This window comes from Nicotiana attenuata, chromosome 11 (assembly GCF_001879085.1).
Source record: "Nicotiana attenuata strain UT chromosome 11, NIATTr2, whole genome shotgun sequence".
Lineage (NCBI taxonomy): Eukaryota > Viridiplantae > Streptophyta > Magnoliopsida > Solanales > Solanaceae > Nicotiana > Nicotiana attenuata.
The window spans coordinates 18,352,066-18,370,811 of record NC_031999.1 but is presented as its reverse complement, the minus strand read 5'-3'; the positions used below and the strand labels follow the sequence as shown (position 1 = coordinate 18,370,811).

General features: G+C 39.4%; 1 long non-coding RNA gene across 1 annotated transcript; it reads right to left on the bottom strand.

Annotated features, from left to right (window-relative positions):
• LOC109234990 lies at positions 3,056-5,269 on the bottom strand. Its single transcript, XR_002069284.1, has 2 exons — positions 4,993-5,269; positions 3,056-3,319 (listed from the first exon to the last, which is right to left on the bottom strand). It is a non-coding gene; the product is annotated as an uncharacterized LOC109234990 (long non-coding RNA).

Here is an 18,746-nt window from a genome sequence, read left to right as displayed (position 1 = left end):
TGTCATGAAGTATATTACCAGTAATGGGTTTGGAAATTGCAGCTAGTGTGATTAAAAGGTAGTACCATGGGCATATGAATTATGCGGTGTATGGTGTGGTTACAACATGGGTGTATGATTATGTTTTGGTACAACTTGTTGAGATTGATACGGTGTATGTATGCTAGAATCAGACCTTATAGGAAATTTTAGATGTTGAAATTTGGTTCTAAGGCTTTTGGGCTAAGGTCGCAGGAAGGATCTTCAGTCAAGATTGAGTTAATGCATTCATATGGGTTGAGGTGGCATGGGTATGTGCACGAGGGGTTATACAGTGATTCGGAAGCTTGGGGATGACTCTTGGCACATTCGAGAACGAACGTATGTTTAAGTAAGATAGAATGTAATGGCCCGTTCGATCGTTTCGAGCTATTGCATGTCGTTCGGCGGTTTGAGACCTTGCGTAGCTTCACTATATGTATTATGATTTGCACATATAGTCGGATTTGGTTTTCGGGAAGTTCAGAGTTGATTTTGAAGGATAATTCTCAATTCGGAAGCTTTAAGTTGGAAGAGTTGACCAAGGTTTGACTTTTGAGTAAACAACATAGGAATCAGGATTTGAAGGTTCCTATAGATTTGTAAGGTGATTTATGACTTGAGCGTATGTTCAGGTTGAGTATCGGGTGGTCTGGAAGTGATTCGGCGCTTATTATCGAAAGTTTATAATTTAAAAGTTCTTGAATTTGCTAAGTTTGACTATGAGTCTACTTTGGAGTTATCAGCCTCCAGGGGGTGTTCCGGGAACTTGGATAAGTTCATTTAGTTGATAGAAACTTATGTGTGAAGTTTGGTCGTGATCTGGAATCTCTAAGTGTGACTCGGACGTGTTCGGCGAAGTTGTAAGGTTTGAAAGTTAAAAGAAAGATTTTGATCATTGATTCACGATCTTGATGTTATCCATGGAGTTTTGAACCTTTGAATAAGTTTGGATAAGGTATAGGAACTTGTTGGTATGATTGGACGGGGTCTGGGGGGCACTGGGTGGGTTTTAGGATGGTTTCAGACCAATCCCCATTGATTTGGAGTTGCTGGTTTCTGGTTTCAGTGGTGTGAATCGCGATCGCGGAAAGAGACTCGCGATCATGGAAAGGGGCTCGTGTTCACGGACTGTGGTATGGAGCTGAGAAGAATTTGTTCTTCGCAATCGTGGTTGGGAGTTCGCGATCGCAGTTCATTTGCATGTTGTTCTTTGCGCTCGCGTGATGAAGTTCACGATCGCGGAAGGCAATTTCTAAGGAATGGAAGGCTTGGCCTCGCGTTCGTAGAGAGGGGCTCGCGTTCGTGTAGGTCTAGGTTGCTATTGTTCGCGATCGCGTAAGGACCTTACGCGATCGCAAAAGAGGAAATTCTAGCGGTGGCTGTATTGGCCTTCGCGATCGCGAAGAGGAGGTACCTAGGCAGAATATAAGTCAGCGAATCAAGACTTGGCTCATTTTCATCTCATTTCTTCCATTGGAGCTAGTTTTGGGATGTTTTGAAGGGGCTTTTTCATCATCTATCACAACGTAAGTAATTCCTACTCATTGTGAGTTAGATACATTGATTATATATGGATTTGAAGATGAAAATTGATAGAAATTGTCGAATTTTGGAAGAGAACCTAAAAATAATATTTTTGAATTTTGATCACGAAATCTGACATAGAATTGGGAATGAATTATATATTTGAGTTGCCTAAGACTAGACTAGCATAAGGTATCAAACTTGCTATTTTAGATACTTGACGAGCTACTAGATTAGCAGTGAAAACTTTACTTCCTTTTACGGATTTCCCCTGTATTGTACGAATTTGTCTGAAAGTCTCTTGAATTTCATAACTCACACATATATTCCTGAGTGGGGCCAGCAACCCGTCAAGTTTCACTAATCCTGTGGGATCGGGTTGAACGCCTCAGCAGTACCATTATGGCATCGGGTCATTCACCTCGATAGTATTATGAGATGTATATATGGATCGGGGTGTACGATCTCGGTAGTGTACACTATTATTATGGGATGGGGCTGTACGCCACAACATGATATCGTACCATTACTTTTATGAGATCGGGCCTCTCGCCTCAGCAGAACCATGCGTAATATTTGATAAGGTGTCTGTGTACCTATGAGTCTTCATGACTTGGCATGAGACATTTTATCTAGTGTTGACCATTATATATTCTATTCGAGGTATTATTCGATATTTGAGGACTTCATATTTACTCTTGTAATGAGGATCTTGTTATGCACATGTATATTTTACCTACTATGCCGCATACCTGTCTATTTTAATTTATTTGTACTTTGATTATTGGACCATTCGTAAGTGTCGATATCGATCACTCGTTACTACTTCTTCGAGGTTAGGCTAGATACTTAATTGTTAAGCGTTGATTTACGTATTCATACTACACTTCTGCACTACTTGTACAGGTACTGAGACAAGTACATTTGGTGGTCATCTTGGCGCACAGGCGCTGCCGCGGAGGAGACTTTGTGGTGAGCTACTTTCCATGTTACGATCCGCATCACACAGAGTCCCCATCTTATTCATTTACTTTATCTTTTCTGTTTTATATTTCAGACAAATATTGTAGTTGTATTGTACTTCATAGTAGTTTCTCATGCACCTGTGAAACCAAATTTTGGGGATTTAGATTCTTGTCCTTGGTGGTATTCCGTTATATATCTTCATTTATGTTTGACCATGTTCGAATCTTTAAACTAATAATAGTATTTTATAATAAAAATGAACGATTCCGGTTATTTATTCCATTATTTTTTCGTGATGCACTTCGAATTACCTATCGACGTATGGATTTAATTGTTGGTTTGCCTAATGCAAGTGTTTGATGCAATCATGGCCTAAGAAGGGAATTGGGTCATGGTAGAGGCAACAAGTTCAAAATAAATTGAACTAAGAAGGAGTCATCCACTTTCATCTCTAAGGTTAGAAGCTGCATTGCTAGTCATCTCGATGATATGATTTTACATATTACGCGACCCATCGAATTTCATGGTCATGAGTTCAGCCATATATGTACCAGCGAGAGTCTATTTCCAGAATGAAAACGTTCTTTCACAACCATCAAGTATCCCCTGACACTTTCTGTTTGTGGAATAGTACTCTTAATGTTATTGGCAGTTGCTTGTTAAAGCATTCCCATGCTTTACGGAAAGACTTCTCATCCGCACTACTCGAATCAGTAATGGCAGCGAGCTTATCATTCAGCAGAGCCAAGTCAAGATCCATCACACCTTGTTGAATTGGACTTCTTTATGCCACCCAGAGAAGTTTAATCTATTGAACACAACAGATGAATCATGCGAATGAAAAGGAATAGCTGCAAAATAGCTAAACATGCTCACAAATCAATATAAATTCAGCAAATCAGTAAACGTATATCGCAATTCTTCTTTGGGTAAATACTACGACACACTATTATAATTTGGATGCCATTTAATCTTTATTATGTAATAAATATTTTTAATCAAACATACACAACATCTCTAAACACACACTATAAAAGAATATTAATTTACCTCGTTATATTCGCTATTCATAGAATAATTAATCCACCTTTAGGTAAATCCTTAAGCTCTAGCAATAATAGAAGTATAATAATAGGCATTTCATTAGTTTCATGAAAAAACTATAACTTTGTGTATGCATATTCCTCATATACATACTAGTTTGGCCACTTTGGCGACTAACAAACAATATAAATATAAATGCACACATAAAATAAACATCATAAAATTTTATGCATGTGAACACTTTAACAATCTAGCTTGCTAACTTCAATGACTAACACATTATATGAACACTAGTACATGCATAAAATACAAAATATTATATATGTGTATGTTATAAATATTCTAGTTTGATAGTGGTCTAGGTTGATTTGGTACTTTTTGGTGAAAATTGGACAGTTATGTCACGCCCCGAACTTGGGGAGGCGTGGCTGGCACCCGGTGCTATACTGGCCCGAGCGAACCATTCTATAACTCATTCTTTTTTTTTTGTAACAATTATGAACAAACATGGTCACAACTCGTAATGTATAACTATAAGTGGGCAAACTCTGTATTAATGAACTATCGTTTTTAAAACAAGAATACATATGTGCCGTCAAGGCCTCTAACATACTGTACAAAATGAACCTCTGTGTGTCTACAAAGCCTCTAAGAGTATTTGACATCAAATGGGATAGGGTACCGGCCTACCCATAAGTGTATCGCAAAACTTTGACACGATGACTCATAGACTCGGCTGCACTCCGAATGAGGTGGAGTCTTACCGATCCTTCGCTGAATGCAAACCTCGACTACTATAAGGTCTCGTCAAACTAATTATCTATACCTGCAAGCATGAATGCAACATCCCCAACAAAAGGATGTAAGTACGAATAAAGTACCGAGTATGTAAGGAATGTAAATCAATATATAAAGGACATGAAAGAAACATGGAGTACATGACTCAACCTGTAAGTTTGGATAGCTTTGTAAATCATGAAATATTTATAATGTTATGTATATGCGTGTAAATGTCATGTAATGCATAGGTCTGTACGTACATATTATTATCAAGCCTCTGAGGGCATCCCATCATATCATTCAGCCACTGTGGGCAATATCATCGACGTATACCAGCTGATCAGGTGGTGTTGCGTATATAATACCGTAACCTCTTCCCATATCCCATATACATATATACGCGTATATAACATCGTCTGAGTCATGGGTGAATGCACATGTATAAATGAATGCAATGCGTAATGAAGTTCAATATGATTTCTTGGAATATTATGAGACCCATGAATAGACAATATGGTAGTAGGACATATGGGGAATCCGAAACATAGGCAACCTCACTTCTAAGAATAGAATCATTTGTGAAACTTGCGTGCTTGCTCGTTTCGTTGTATCATATGGATCATGCTAAAAATAAAAGAAGGGATATCCTTAACATACCTTAATTGCTCATACGAGCTCGAAAGTCGTGGATGAAGAATCAAACTTGAATAAAGAATTATCCTCAAAGTGAGAACGTTGCTGCGAACTCTTCCTTATACCAAAGTGCTTATTCCCAAGATCAAAGTATGAATATTTCCCAAATAAAAGAATGAACTCCTAGCCAAAAGTGTTCAATATTTCGTTGGTACAAAAGAAAAGTTCGAGAAAGGCGTAAAGTTGCTGCCCATATTTTCCTAAACAAAGTCTTCTCCACTTTAAGATGTTAAGAAAATGTTTGTAGTGTCTCTGTGTATATATAACACTAATGTGCAGCATCTTTTATATATATTTAGAGGAAGCCAACAAAGTAGTAAAATATTTTTTTTAAAAGGGCCTTTAACCACCTATACATGTCATTAATTGAATATCCATTTGATTAGTCATCAAAATCCCATGTGTATATATATAGTACACCTAATAAAACACTTAACTCCTAAGAAGCCACCTACTAACTTAAAATGCTTAGTCACTAAATGTTGTCTCCCACAATTACACATGGAATCCTCCTCCCTCCATTCTTTCCTTAAATGACGACACATAGGTATATACTTGCACTAGTCACCTACTAAAATTAGACACCCATTCCATAACCTCACCTAATTTGCACACGTATCCACCCCTTTATTCTACCTAATTAAAAAATAAGACTTATGAGTCACTATTAATTCCTCCCATTTGCTGCCATCTTGCAAGGTTTAATTTTAAGAGTTATCTAATTGGTATTGCATGGCTGCCACATGGGGGTGGGGTGAGAATTTGGTGTTGAATGTGAAAATGCTATACTTAGTTGTCTAACTTCTTGTCCATGTGGATATATTTGCAGGGAAGGTTCAAGTTCTACTTTTTGCTATTCTAAGGACTAGGAGACAACTATTTGACAAATGTTTAAAATTTGACAACCTCCCTTGCATGAGCTCCACGTGTAACTTCAATGCTTAGCAAGCCTTCCCAAAAAGTAACACCACCTAGCATTCACTTATTAGTCATACATTACTTTTAGTTGTCATGGTCCCACGTGGACAAGACAATTCTTGAACTTACCCACTTAATTAACGAATTATCTCAAATTACTTAAAATACTACCCATTTTTAATACACTTTACTATCATGGTCATGTGGTACCATACAAAATAAATACAGACACTATTACTTCATTAAAACATTCATATAAAAATACATATATTTTCAACTTCTAATTTTTCTAATCTCATATAAAGAGTACAAAATCTTTTTGTATGCTTAATTTTTAAAATGGTAAAAAGATAACCTTCTTTTCTTGTAAGAAAATAATTTATATCTTTACAATAAAGAAATTCTTTTTGTACTATAAATTCTCAAAACGGAAAAAGGATAACTTTTCTTATGATAAAATACTATCTACTCTTATAATAAATAAAACCTCATTTATAAACATGTCATTTATTTAATTTAAAACTTATCACAACCATATAAAATTGTATCTATTAACTTTTATCGAAAATGGTTTACTTCAAAGAAAATACGTATCAAGCCAATATATAGTAGTTCCGAAATTTTTGAAACTTACAGGGTCTTACATCCCTATCTTCATGTATAACCTTAATCCCTTCCAACTCATATGTTATTACTTCGACGAATCCTTATGTTAAAGTACGGGATGTAATATCCTTCCCCCCTTTAGAACATTCGTCCTCGAATGTTAACTCTTAGAGATTTGCAAAATTTTCACTAGGGTCTTCTCTGTAAATTAAACTTAAAACCCAAACTATTTCTGAAGTCTCGACTATTCACAACTTTTTGTACTGAGTATCTTGTATATTCTTCACCTTTACCTTACTTACTTTTCAAACTCCCATCGTATCTTTTGTTTCTTCCATAACCTCCCTTCCACATAAGTAAAAATTACATCTACGCCTTAAAGCTTATTGTGATAGCACCTCTAGTGCATACAAAATTTAGTGGAAACTTTATACTGACTTCTTACGGCTCAGCTCTATGGCACAATCTGGAAACAAACGAAGGGTGACATTTCCTAAATGCCCTATAGCCTCTCAATTATAGATGTGGCGCAACACACCCATAAGTGAGACTCTACTAGGCACAGCTTTGTAGACTCCCTCGAACACGACTCGCTCTGATACCACTTTGTCACGCCCCGTACCTGGGGAGGCATGGTTGGCACCCGGTGTCGTACTGGCCTGAGCGAACCATTCTGTAACTCATTCCTTTCTTTGTAACTATTATGGACCAACATGGTCACAACTCGTAATGTATAACTATAAGTGGGCAAACTTTGTATTAATGAACGATCGTTTTTAAAACATGAATACATATGGGCCGTCAAGGCCTCTAACATACTGTACAAAATGAACCTCTATGTGTCTACAAAGCCTCTAAGAGTATTTGACATCAAATGGGACAGGGTACCGGCCTACCCAAAAGTGTGCCGCAAAACTTTGACACGATGACTCATAAACTCGGCTGCACTCCGAATGAGGTGGAGTCTTACCGATCCTTCGCTGAATGCTAACCTCGACTACTATAAGGGCTCTTCAAACTGATTTATACCTGCAGTCATGAATGCAACGTCCCCAACAAAAGGACGTCAGTACGAATAATGTACCGAGTATGTAAGGAATGTAAATCAACATATAAAGGACATGAAAGAAACATGGAGTACATGACTCAACCTGTAAGTTTGGATAGCTCTGTAAATCATGAAATATTTATAATGTCATGCATATGCGTGTAAATGTCATGTAATGCATAGGTCTGTACGTACATATCATCATCAAGCCTCTAAGGATATCCCATCATATCATTTCAGCCACGGGCAATATCATCAACGTATACCAGCTAATCAGGTGGTGGTGCGTACATAACGCCGTAACCTTTTTCCATATCCCATATACATATATACGCGTATATAACGCCGTCTGAGTTATGAATGCAATGCATATGTATAAATGAATGCAATGCAAATGAAGTAAGTCAATATGATATCTTGGAATATTATGAGACCCATGAATAGACAATATGGTAGTAGGACATATGAGGAATCAGGAATATAGGCAACCTTAGTACTTCTAAGAATAGAATCATTTGTTAAACTTGCGTGCTTGCTCGTTTCGTTGTATCATATGGATCATGCCAAAAAAAAAGAAGGGATAGCCTTAACATACCTTAATTGCTCATACGAGCTCGAAAGTCATGGATGAAGAATCAAACTTGAATAAAGAATTATCCTCAAAGTGAGAACGTTGCTGCCAACACTTCCTTATGTCACACCTTATTTTTCTACTACACCCCGGGGAAGGGTATAATAAAGGGAGTTTTTTCAATTAAAGGACAATCGAAATGGGATTTGTTTTATTAACAGATTCAGAGTCGCCACTTGGGAGATTTATGGTGTCCCAAGTCACCAGTTTAAAATCCCGAATCGAGGAAAAGAATGACTCTGTTTAACAGTCCGTGAACCAAAAATCCGAATAAGGAATTCTGTTAACCCGGGAGAAGGTGTTAGGCATTCCCGAGTTCCGTGGTTCTAGCACGGTCGCTCAACTGTTATAATTGGCTCAATTATCTTATTTTAGAACATTTGAACGTATGTGCAAATTTTAAACTTTTAACCGCTTTTAATTGATTTTAAAGTAGATTGAACGTCGTTTAAAACATGTCTTTGGATCGCGCCACATGAAATGCACCCGCAATCCTAAACATATCTTATTCGATGTTTTGGGATTTGGATTTGGGTCACATGAAATGCACACCTGAGTTTAAAAAGGTAAAATTATTAAATAACGCGCCAAAAAGCAACTAACGCGTTGTTAACTTTGCGGGAGGCCATGAAAATTCGCTAAATGGCACGTCCCGAATTCTAAGGATTTTAAAAAAAAAAATAATTAAAGAGGGCCACGCAATTTGTGATTTTTGTTTGGCGCGGCGCACCTCGATTCCATTTTAAAGGATGTCCTAAAGATAAACTATTATTATCTATTAAGGTTTGTCTCTATTCTATAAAAACTAACATCAAAGTATTCAAGAAAATTTTGATCCCAAGATCAAGCCCAAACTCAAACAAGGACGATCTCCATTATTGAAGAAATCCTTAATTCGAGTCTGCCACTTGACTTGAAAGGCCCAAGATGTGACTAAAAAAAAAGGCAACCTCAAAAGAAAGCAGATTCACAAAGGAAGATTGATTATTAAAGCAAGGCATAATCCAGTCCCAAACATATTGGTGAATTGAAATCAAAGAGGGACAGCCCATCAGTAACGTGCTAACTGCCCAATGCGAACAAATTGGGCACATTTGAAAACAATTGTTCCATTCGGGCCCAAGGATGAGCCCAAGTCCCCGAAGATATGCTGTTCTTATTTTTGAGTGGGGGACTCGACGTCGAATCCCCGCAACACCAAATAGAAACCTAAAGCTCAGAAAACTAACGCCATGGCTACCAGATAATCCGACTCGAGTTCGAGTCTCAGGCACCATGAGACCCTTTGAATATTGGAAGCACTAAGCTCCATAGAGAGACACAGACCTTAATTAACTACCCTATTCACAGCAAATAAGAACCCACCAACTAATCAACAATTTCGAATTGAAATAGGCATGCTCCAATATTATCAGAATTCCAACAAGTAGACCTGAATCAACCTATCACTTAATGTAATTTTCTACTCACAGAACCATAGATTAAAACCCAAAGCAAACCTGCATTCCTTTAACTAACATATCTAAACATGGAACAACCAAAACCAAATTATACTAAACTTCATGCATCGAATTCAAATGCTGTATACGATAAACTACCAAAGAAGTGATACACCATACATGTACTAGAACCAAACCCTGTATTCAGCTAGTATAGATTGCTAGATTAGCCTTCACTACAACTAACAGAACCAGCTGATCCAAATGTATCTCATTAGTTCAAAACAGTCTCTAATTAATTACATAACATGACGATCTATATAATCAACAAGGCTAAATGTACTATATAGATTCGAATGAATACATAAAGTAAAAGGAATCAGCATGGCTTTCATTCTCATTCCCAACTGAGAGCTACATCATGATAGACTTAGAACATGTACCTGGAAAATGGAAAGAAAACAGGAGTGACTGATCAGCAAATACACAGCAGAATCAGCAACAAAAGCCAACCAAAATGAACTCAACCCCCAGCAGCCAAGGAATAGACAGCAGAATGATTTTTGAGCTCAAAAATGAGGTAACACAGCCCGGAAAACAACTTCAAACAAACAGCTAACCCAGCAAATTTTCAGGAATCAAAACCACTAAAAATCAGTCCCAAATCGATGGAACAATGAACTTCAACAAAGCTCAGACCAAAAAACCTTTCCAAACTCAAGATCAAACCATCTCAAATTCCCAAAATGAACCAGAATTGTTTTAGAGTAAAAAAACCTAAAAAACTAGAATCAGAATTCAATAGAACAGTGATTTCTTCTTTTGTTTTTCCGAGCCGTCTCTGATTTTTCTGTGTTTTTAGCTCTTTTTTATCTTGCCTTGAAAGGCAAGAATGATATCTTTTATAGGCCCATCCATAGGGTAGCCCGCAGATTTTGTTTTTTACCCCTTGCTCCCTTTCGAATTTTTATTTTTGCCTAGGTGACCCTAAATTTCTGACTTTCTACCCAAGTTAAACAACTAAAAGCCTGAAATTCTCCTAAAACTCCTACTAGAGACTTCTAAAATCAGTTGCAAAAGATTCCCCCATGTTAGATTACCTATACTACCCTCCCAGTACCCCTGTTATTACTTTAGAAAACCAATAAAATTCTGGGCCAAAATGGGTCAAAAATCACTATGGGCTGAATTCTTTCAAAACAAACCAACTCACGATTGAAATCTAAAAGGATGACCCTAAACCCAAATTGAAAACCAATTCACTGAAGAAGGCAAACCAGAATAAAATAAGGAATGCAATTAAACGGACTGAACTTAACAAATAAAGGCCATCTTAACTAAACAGACTATACGACCCTAAAAGTTAAAACTAACATGCATGTCAAACAATTCTTAAGAAGCTAACAGTGAGGCGGAATCAAAGAAAAGAAAAGAAATAGAGGACGGACATAACAAACGAAAGCAATTAATGAAAAAGAAAAAGAAAATAACGAAGAGACAGGAAATACCCAACATATTTTGGCCAACAAGAAACTGAGCTCGAGTCTTCAAAAGAAACCTCCAATTTTCCGGTCCAATTTGATATTAATCATGTGCTCTTATCAAGAACACATGAATAAAATCGAAATTATATAAATGCTTCGGACAAGATCCATGTCCAGGGAAGATCCATCCCTCAATATAATCAACCGCGCTAACTGGGTGTGTGAGCAGACTTCGAAGGGGCTTCTTCAGCCCAAGTGCTATCGTAAATCAGTATAACCGATGCGGTGTGCAACTCGATCCCATATATGTTATCAATATAACATGTTCCGGCGTACAGCCCGATCCTATAATATCACTCACACTTAGGCCCTCGGCCTCACTCAGTCATCAATCTCTCCCGTCTCTCGGGCTCATAATGCCATAAAACTAGCCCAAAAATGATGGTATGATATGCCAATAAATGGTAACAGAGACTCAGATATGATATGCATATGAATACGTATGACTGAGCGTATAAAGCTATGAAAACAGATAACTCAACAGCAGAAATGACTTCAGTGGGTCCTAACAGGATAAACATGTAGCCTAGACATGTTTCTACCACGGATCACAACTCAATAGGTCAAGTACGTAGAATTTCATGGTTAGTAACTACATAGTACCACAGAAATAACGGAGTCACAATTCACACGGTGCACGCCTACACGCCCGTCACCTAGCATGTGCGTCACCTCAATACTAATCACATAACACGTAATTCAGGGTTTCATACCCTCATCATCAAGTTTAGAAGTGTTACTTACCTCGAAAAAACAATTTCCAATATCGAGTAAGCCAAGCACTGCTTCGAAAATGCCATCCCGCGCGTTTCAACCTCTGAACGGCTCAAAATTAACCAAAACAACTCAAAATACATCAAACAATAGCTAAACGGAAGCCAAATCCCAAACTCGAAAAAACGGTACGAACGTACTTTANATCTTAACTAAACAGACTATACGACCCTAAAAGTTAAAACTAACATGCATGTCAAACAATTCTTAAGAAGCTAGCAGTGAGGCGGAATCAAAGAAAAGAAAAGAAATAGAGGACGGACAGAACAAACGAAAGCAATTAATGAAAAAGAAAAAGAAAATAACGAAGAGACAGGAAATACCCAACATATTTTGGCCAACAAGAAACTGAGCTCGAGTCTTCAAAAGAAACCTCCAATTTTCCGGTCCAATTTGATATTAATCATGTGCTCTTATCAAGAACACATGAATAAAATCGATATGGACCCAAATTTCAATGGGATTCCGATTTGGAGGGATTTAAGATTTTAGGGTTCCTCCTCTGATCTAAGATTCGAACAAACCCAGGGCGATTCGAGGAGAATGGATTAGGGATTTGGGATGAGGGGTTCATTGTGGTCAAGGGGTGTTAATTTGGGGGTGATTAGTGGTGGCACCGCCACCTTGAGGCGGTGGAAATAGGGGCGACTGGCTAGGGTTCATGGACTCATCTCTGATGAAAGGTAAATAAGAGAGACGATGAGTGGGGGGGGGGGGTATGGTCGTTTAGACAATTTTATACTTAGGCTTCATCAGTTCACAACCGTTGATCTGGAGAAACCTCGACGGCCAAGATTCGTTTTTAACCAAACGGCGTCGTTTTGGGGGTCTGGGGAGACGGATGGGTTTGGGCCTGGTTCAGGGGTGATTGGGGCAGGTTTAAGGGCGTTTGGGCCTGTGGAAAATGCACTGAAGCAGCCCAAACGGATTTCCTTCTCTCTCTTTTTTTTTTCTTTTTTTTTTAAATTCTTTTAATTCCCTTACTCTTTTTTTCCCCAAAATTAATACAAATCCTAAAATAATTCTAAGAAACTAATTAACTCAAATAAAGTCCCTAAATAATAGTTAACTCAATTAACTAGAAACAAATTAAAAGAAAAACTACTTAAAAATAAGAGTTAAAACTAAAATGCAAATTACACCATTTTTTGTGATTTTTCATTTTTTATAAACAACCAATTTGTTAATTAATCCTAAAATGCAAAGTTAAATCCTAAATGCAAAAATGCAAGATATTTTTGTATTTTTTTTTATGAATTAAAATGCACAGACAAAATGCAAACAATTAACATAAAATGCCACCAAAAAAAATCCACAAAATTGTAAATACTAAAAGAAATTATTTTGTTTTGAAATTATGGGAGTAATTCATATAGGACAAAAATCACGTGCTCACAGCTGCCCCTCTTTGCTCAGAAGGGCAAAACGCACACCCTGGTCTTTCCATCCTTCTTTGGCACCAACACAACGTTGGCTAACCAAGTGGGATACCGCGTAACCCGAATGACCTTTGCATCAAACTGATTGGTGACCTCTTCTTTGATCTTCACACTCATATCAGTTTTAAATTTCCTCAGCTTCTGCTTGACAGGGGGAATGTCGGGTCAATGGGCAATTTGTGAACTACCAAGTCAGTGCTTAGACCCGGCATGTCGTCATATGACCATGCAAAAACATCTTTGTACTTACACAATACTTGAATTATCTCCTCTCTGAGCTGTGGTTCAAGATGGACACTTATTTTAGTTTCCCGGACATTATCCTGATCCCCTAAGTTGATTGCTTCTGTATCATTCAGGTTAGGTTTGGGTTTTTCTTCAAAATGGCTTAATTCTTTACTGATTTCCTCAAAGGCTTCCTCATCATCATATTCCACATCATCATCACACTCAATTTCTTGTATTATTATTTCAGAATTAGATTGGCATGTAAGACTGGGCCGGAGATTCATCATGCATGTCATGTCATTGAAACCAGCATAACAAGGACTGTACAAGAAAGAAAAGAAAACAAAAATAAAAACTATCAGGAATGGAAAAAGAAGGGAAATTGCATTTCATTGAAATTTAAAGATAACAAGGTTTAACTCATCCAAACGGATGGAACATAGAATCTGAATTACAACCCTGGAAATAATCCAGATTAAACTGAAAGAAAAATCAAAGCCGACTACCAAGACTCCCTCCGAGTAGGAAGAGGAGTAGCTTCCCAATTGTTGATCTTTGCATAGGGCCCCACAAATTGCACATCCGCCTTACTCGATCCCTCTCCAGCTTCCACCATATTCACCTCATCGAACAGCTTTTCAAACCTTTCAAGCAACTCCTTATCAGGACCAATCACAGAACCGGGCATTATTGTTGTTGGACGCTTCTTAATACCAGGCCTGACAAAGGAACGGGAGAGATGGGGGACAGTCTTTGGAAGAACCCATGCTTTCTTTTTCAACTTCCTGGCTCGCCTTATGTCTGCAGTTGTAGGCTTGAACCCCAAACCAAAAGTATCCAAGTTTTTGGGAAGAGACACCGGCTGTACGATACCTTGCAGAGACGCACCCAAACCCTTTCCAGGTACGAAGCCATTCTTCAACATCTCAAAAGCCACCATGACTGATGCGGCTGCGACTTTTGGAACTGGAACATACTCCCCTTCTGGAATCTTTTCAACTGAGACTGCGTCAAAAACCTGATAGACCCACGGCCCCTTGTCGTCTTCAACTTCGATGAAGGGTATAATGGCATTATTCTGGGCACACAAAACATCCTCGCCGTGCACTACAATTTCCTGTCTGTCCCATTCAAATTTAACCATCTGGTACAGGGTAGATGGCACTGCCTTGGCTGCATGAATCCAGGGTCGGCCTAGCAAAAGATTGTAAGAAACTGCCATATCGAGCACCTGGAATTCCATAGTAAATTCAACTGGCCCTATTGTCAGCTCCAGCACTATGTCTCCGACTGAATCTTTCCCTCCACCATCGAACCCCCGAACGTAGATACTGTTCTTGTGAATTCTTTCACTGTCCACTTTCAATTTGTCTAGGGTGGAGAGAGGGCAAATGTTGGTGCTGGACCCATTATCAATTAGTACCCCGGTAACCACGGAATCTTCACACTTCATCGTATGGTAAAGGGCTCTGTTATGCTCGGTACCCTCCATGGGCAATTCATCATCAGAAAAAGTGACTCTATTCACCTCAAAAATCTTGTTTGCTATCTTTTCCAGATGGTTTACAGAGATCTTGTCCGGAACGTGGGCCTCATTCAAGATTTTCATCAATGCCCGACGGTGCTCATCCGAATGGATTAACAATGAGAGTAACGAAATCTGGGCAGGGGTCTTCCTCAACTGCTCTACAATAGAATAGTCCTGCATTTTCATCTTCCTCAAGAACTTCTCTGCCTCTTCTTCGGTCACAGCTTTCTTCACTAACATTGGGTTATCTTTGGCGGTTTTGGATTTTCTTAACTCTTCGGGGGCAAAGCATCTCCCCGAGCGAGTTAGACCATGGGTCTCACAAACTTCTTCTTTAACCTCTTTGCTTTTGTAAAGAACTGTCATTCAGCCATAATTCCAAGGGACGGCCTTGCTGTTGACTATTGGTGGCTGCGTCACTGGTTTGATAATAACAGGCTCTGTGCGTGCACCTTCCACAACTACAACGGTCTTGGTAGCTGCCCCTAGCACTACCACTTTTTCTTTTTCCTGTTTCACTGCAACCTTGCTTGCAGACTCCTTCTGGACCACCACAACTGGTTTACTATCTGTCTCTTTCAACTTGATCAACGACTTCCTACTAGTTGACTTCTCACTTGGCCTGACTTCACTGGACCTGATCATCATTACAGTCTGCGAGGGCTTTTTAGGCTCTCCTTCTTTTTGCACTATCTCAATCATATTGGTCTCATGATGGGCCGTCAACGGATTCTGGTTGATATTAGGCGCTTCCGGGGCTTGGACCTCGATTCGATGGGTATCAATGAGCTCCTGAATAGCTGTTTTCAACTTCCAGCATTTCTTTGTGTCATGCCCCGGGCCCCCTGAACAATACTCACAACTCAACGAATGATCAAGATTTCTTGGAAAGGGATTCGGCAACTTAGGCTCAATCGGATTCAGTATTCCCAACTGCCTCAGCCTGTGGAATAGACTGGTATATGATTCTCCCAAAGGGGTGAAAGTTTTCTGCTTCTGCGTCCTCTCATGCTTGAAGGTTTGGTTAGGCCGGAAACCTGCTCCAGGGGGATTTCTGTAGGCTCTTGGGGGTAGGTAAGTGCTTTGGGGAGTTGGGTAAGTATTTTGCGGGGTTGGCGCGCGCCATGGTGAATGGGCAGGAGGTTGGGAGTATGTTTGGGCATGATGGACAGAGAAGTGGGGATCTGGAGGTGGGTAATAGTGTTGTGGTGGGCTATATGGAGTGTGGGGGTAAGTTGGGGGGTGGGGTCGAGGCTGGTTATAGTACGGTGACGGGCCCTTGGGCCAAGCTCTTGACTCAACTACTACAACATCCTCTTTCTTCTTCTTTCCCAATACACCCCCAGTGCCGCTTTGAATAGCCTGGGTGGTCGCCTTGATTGCTGAATAACTCATGATTTTGTTGGATTTAAGTCCTTCTTCCACCATGCTTCCCATTTTTACCACTTCATTAAAGGATTTCCCTACTGCTGACACCAAGTGACTGAAATAAGTGGGCTCCAGAGCCTGCAAGAAATAATCAACCATTTCACTTTCTTTCATTGGCGGGTCAACCCTCGCCGCTTGCTCTCTCCAACGGAAACCGTATTCTCTAAAGCTTTCCCCGGGCTTTTTCTCAATTTTTGTCAGCGACAAACGGTCTGGGACAATTTCGAGATTATACTAAAAATGACATGCAAACACTTGGGCCAGATCGTCCCAAGTGTACCACCGACCATGATCTTGTCGGGTGTACCATTCCAAAGCCGAGCCACTTAAACTCTAACTGAAGTACGCCATCAATAATTCGTCTCTCCCACCGGCTCCTCTCATCTTGCTACAAAAACCTCTCAGGTGTGCCACTGGATCACCATGCCCGTCATATAAATCAAACTCGGGCAACTTGAACCCTGCTGGTAATTGGACATCTGGGAACAGACACAAGTCTTTATATGCCACGCTTACTTGTCCACCGAGCCCCTGCATATTCCTGAAGGATTGCTCTAAACTCTTGACTTTCCTAATCATCTCCTCTTACTCGGGATTTTTAGGAGGCTTCTCAGTTTCCGCCGAGAGATCAAAATGAGGAGTGTAAGAATAGGGTTCTAATGCTTTGAAGGTAGGTTCTAGTGGGTAGTAGTGGTTATCGTGAGCTTGGAACAAAGGCTCGCTGGAGGATCTATGGAGTGTAGCGGGAGGGGGTGCCACGAAGATAGGAGTGGCTGGTGGAGGAGGGTACGGAACTGGTTTGGGTGGTGGAGCTGGTGGTGTTTGGGAAGTTGTGCTCTGGTAGTGTTGGTAAATGGGAAAGCCCGGGGATGAATCGGTGGCAGGATGATCCTGTGACTGAGCCAATGGCGGGATGAAGGCAGGGTGGCAGGGTAAGCTGGTGGTGGATGTCCTTTTGACCAAGCTCGGTACATTTCGGCCATCTGCTGCTTCAACTTATACATCTCTTCTTTCATCGCATTAACATCAACTTCTTCCACCTCTTTTGATGGGTCAACAATACTCGCCTCCAATTCTTGGTTAGTCATGTTCAACCTGCCTTTTGACCGGGTATTGTAGGAATGGGCTGCCAGAATGCCAGAGCAACTAACCACCTGCCTGAACTCAACATCAACAACAATTCCGTTAGCGGATAGAGCTTTAACAGATTGGTAACCGCACATTTGGGGAATGAATGCACCTAAGCAGTTAGTTGTTTCTATTATGCATTTCCTCGACTGCTTGCGTCATCCCGGCTTTTCCTTATTTCTATTTGCAACTTCCCTTTTCTCTCTTTTTTTCTTCATTCTTGCCTTTCTTTGACTTCTCTTTGTTTTTATTCACTCATTTCCCTCTCTTGTTTTGCTATTGTTTCCTTCTCACGATTTTTATTTTCTCTCTTTTTCTTTTCTTTTCTCTCCTATTTTTCCTCTCTTTTTCTTTTTCTCTCTTTTTTTCACTTTTTTATTTTATTTTTTATTATCACTCTTTTTCTTTCTCTTGGTTATGGTCGAATCCTATGGAGATTGCCTACGTATCATGACCCCGCATGAATCAGACCGAGCGTAGTTTCGGGGACATAAATAAATAACGAAAATATTTTGGGATTTTCAGATAAAAATAAAATGTTTTGATTATAACGACTCATCCTACCGAATTTTTACCATAAAAACCAACAGGCTCAAAAAGGAAACTAACAGGAGGAAAATCAAGGCTCATTTTGACTCAAAAGGTTATCACTATTTTTTTAAAATACCCGGCTTTGCCAATACGGCCTTTCAGCACCCCGAGGAAGAAGATTTTAAGGTTGTGTTCGCTAACCGGCCAAAAAAATTTAAAACTGACCAAAGGTGGCTGTTCTTGCAAAAATAGCCTTCCGGCGCCCTTTTAGGGACATTCGGCTATTTTTGACAAGAATGGCATCACCTTAATTATTTACCATAAAATTTTGTTCTTTTTGGGCTAGTTTTGCAAAAAGGGAAGTTGGATCCGATGAGGGTTGCCTACGTATCCCATGCCCTGTGGGAATCAAACTGGCTTAGTTCGGGCAGATTTGACAAAACCAACTATTTTTGAAAACAAAAAACCTTTCTTTT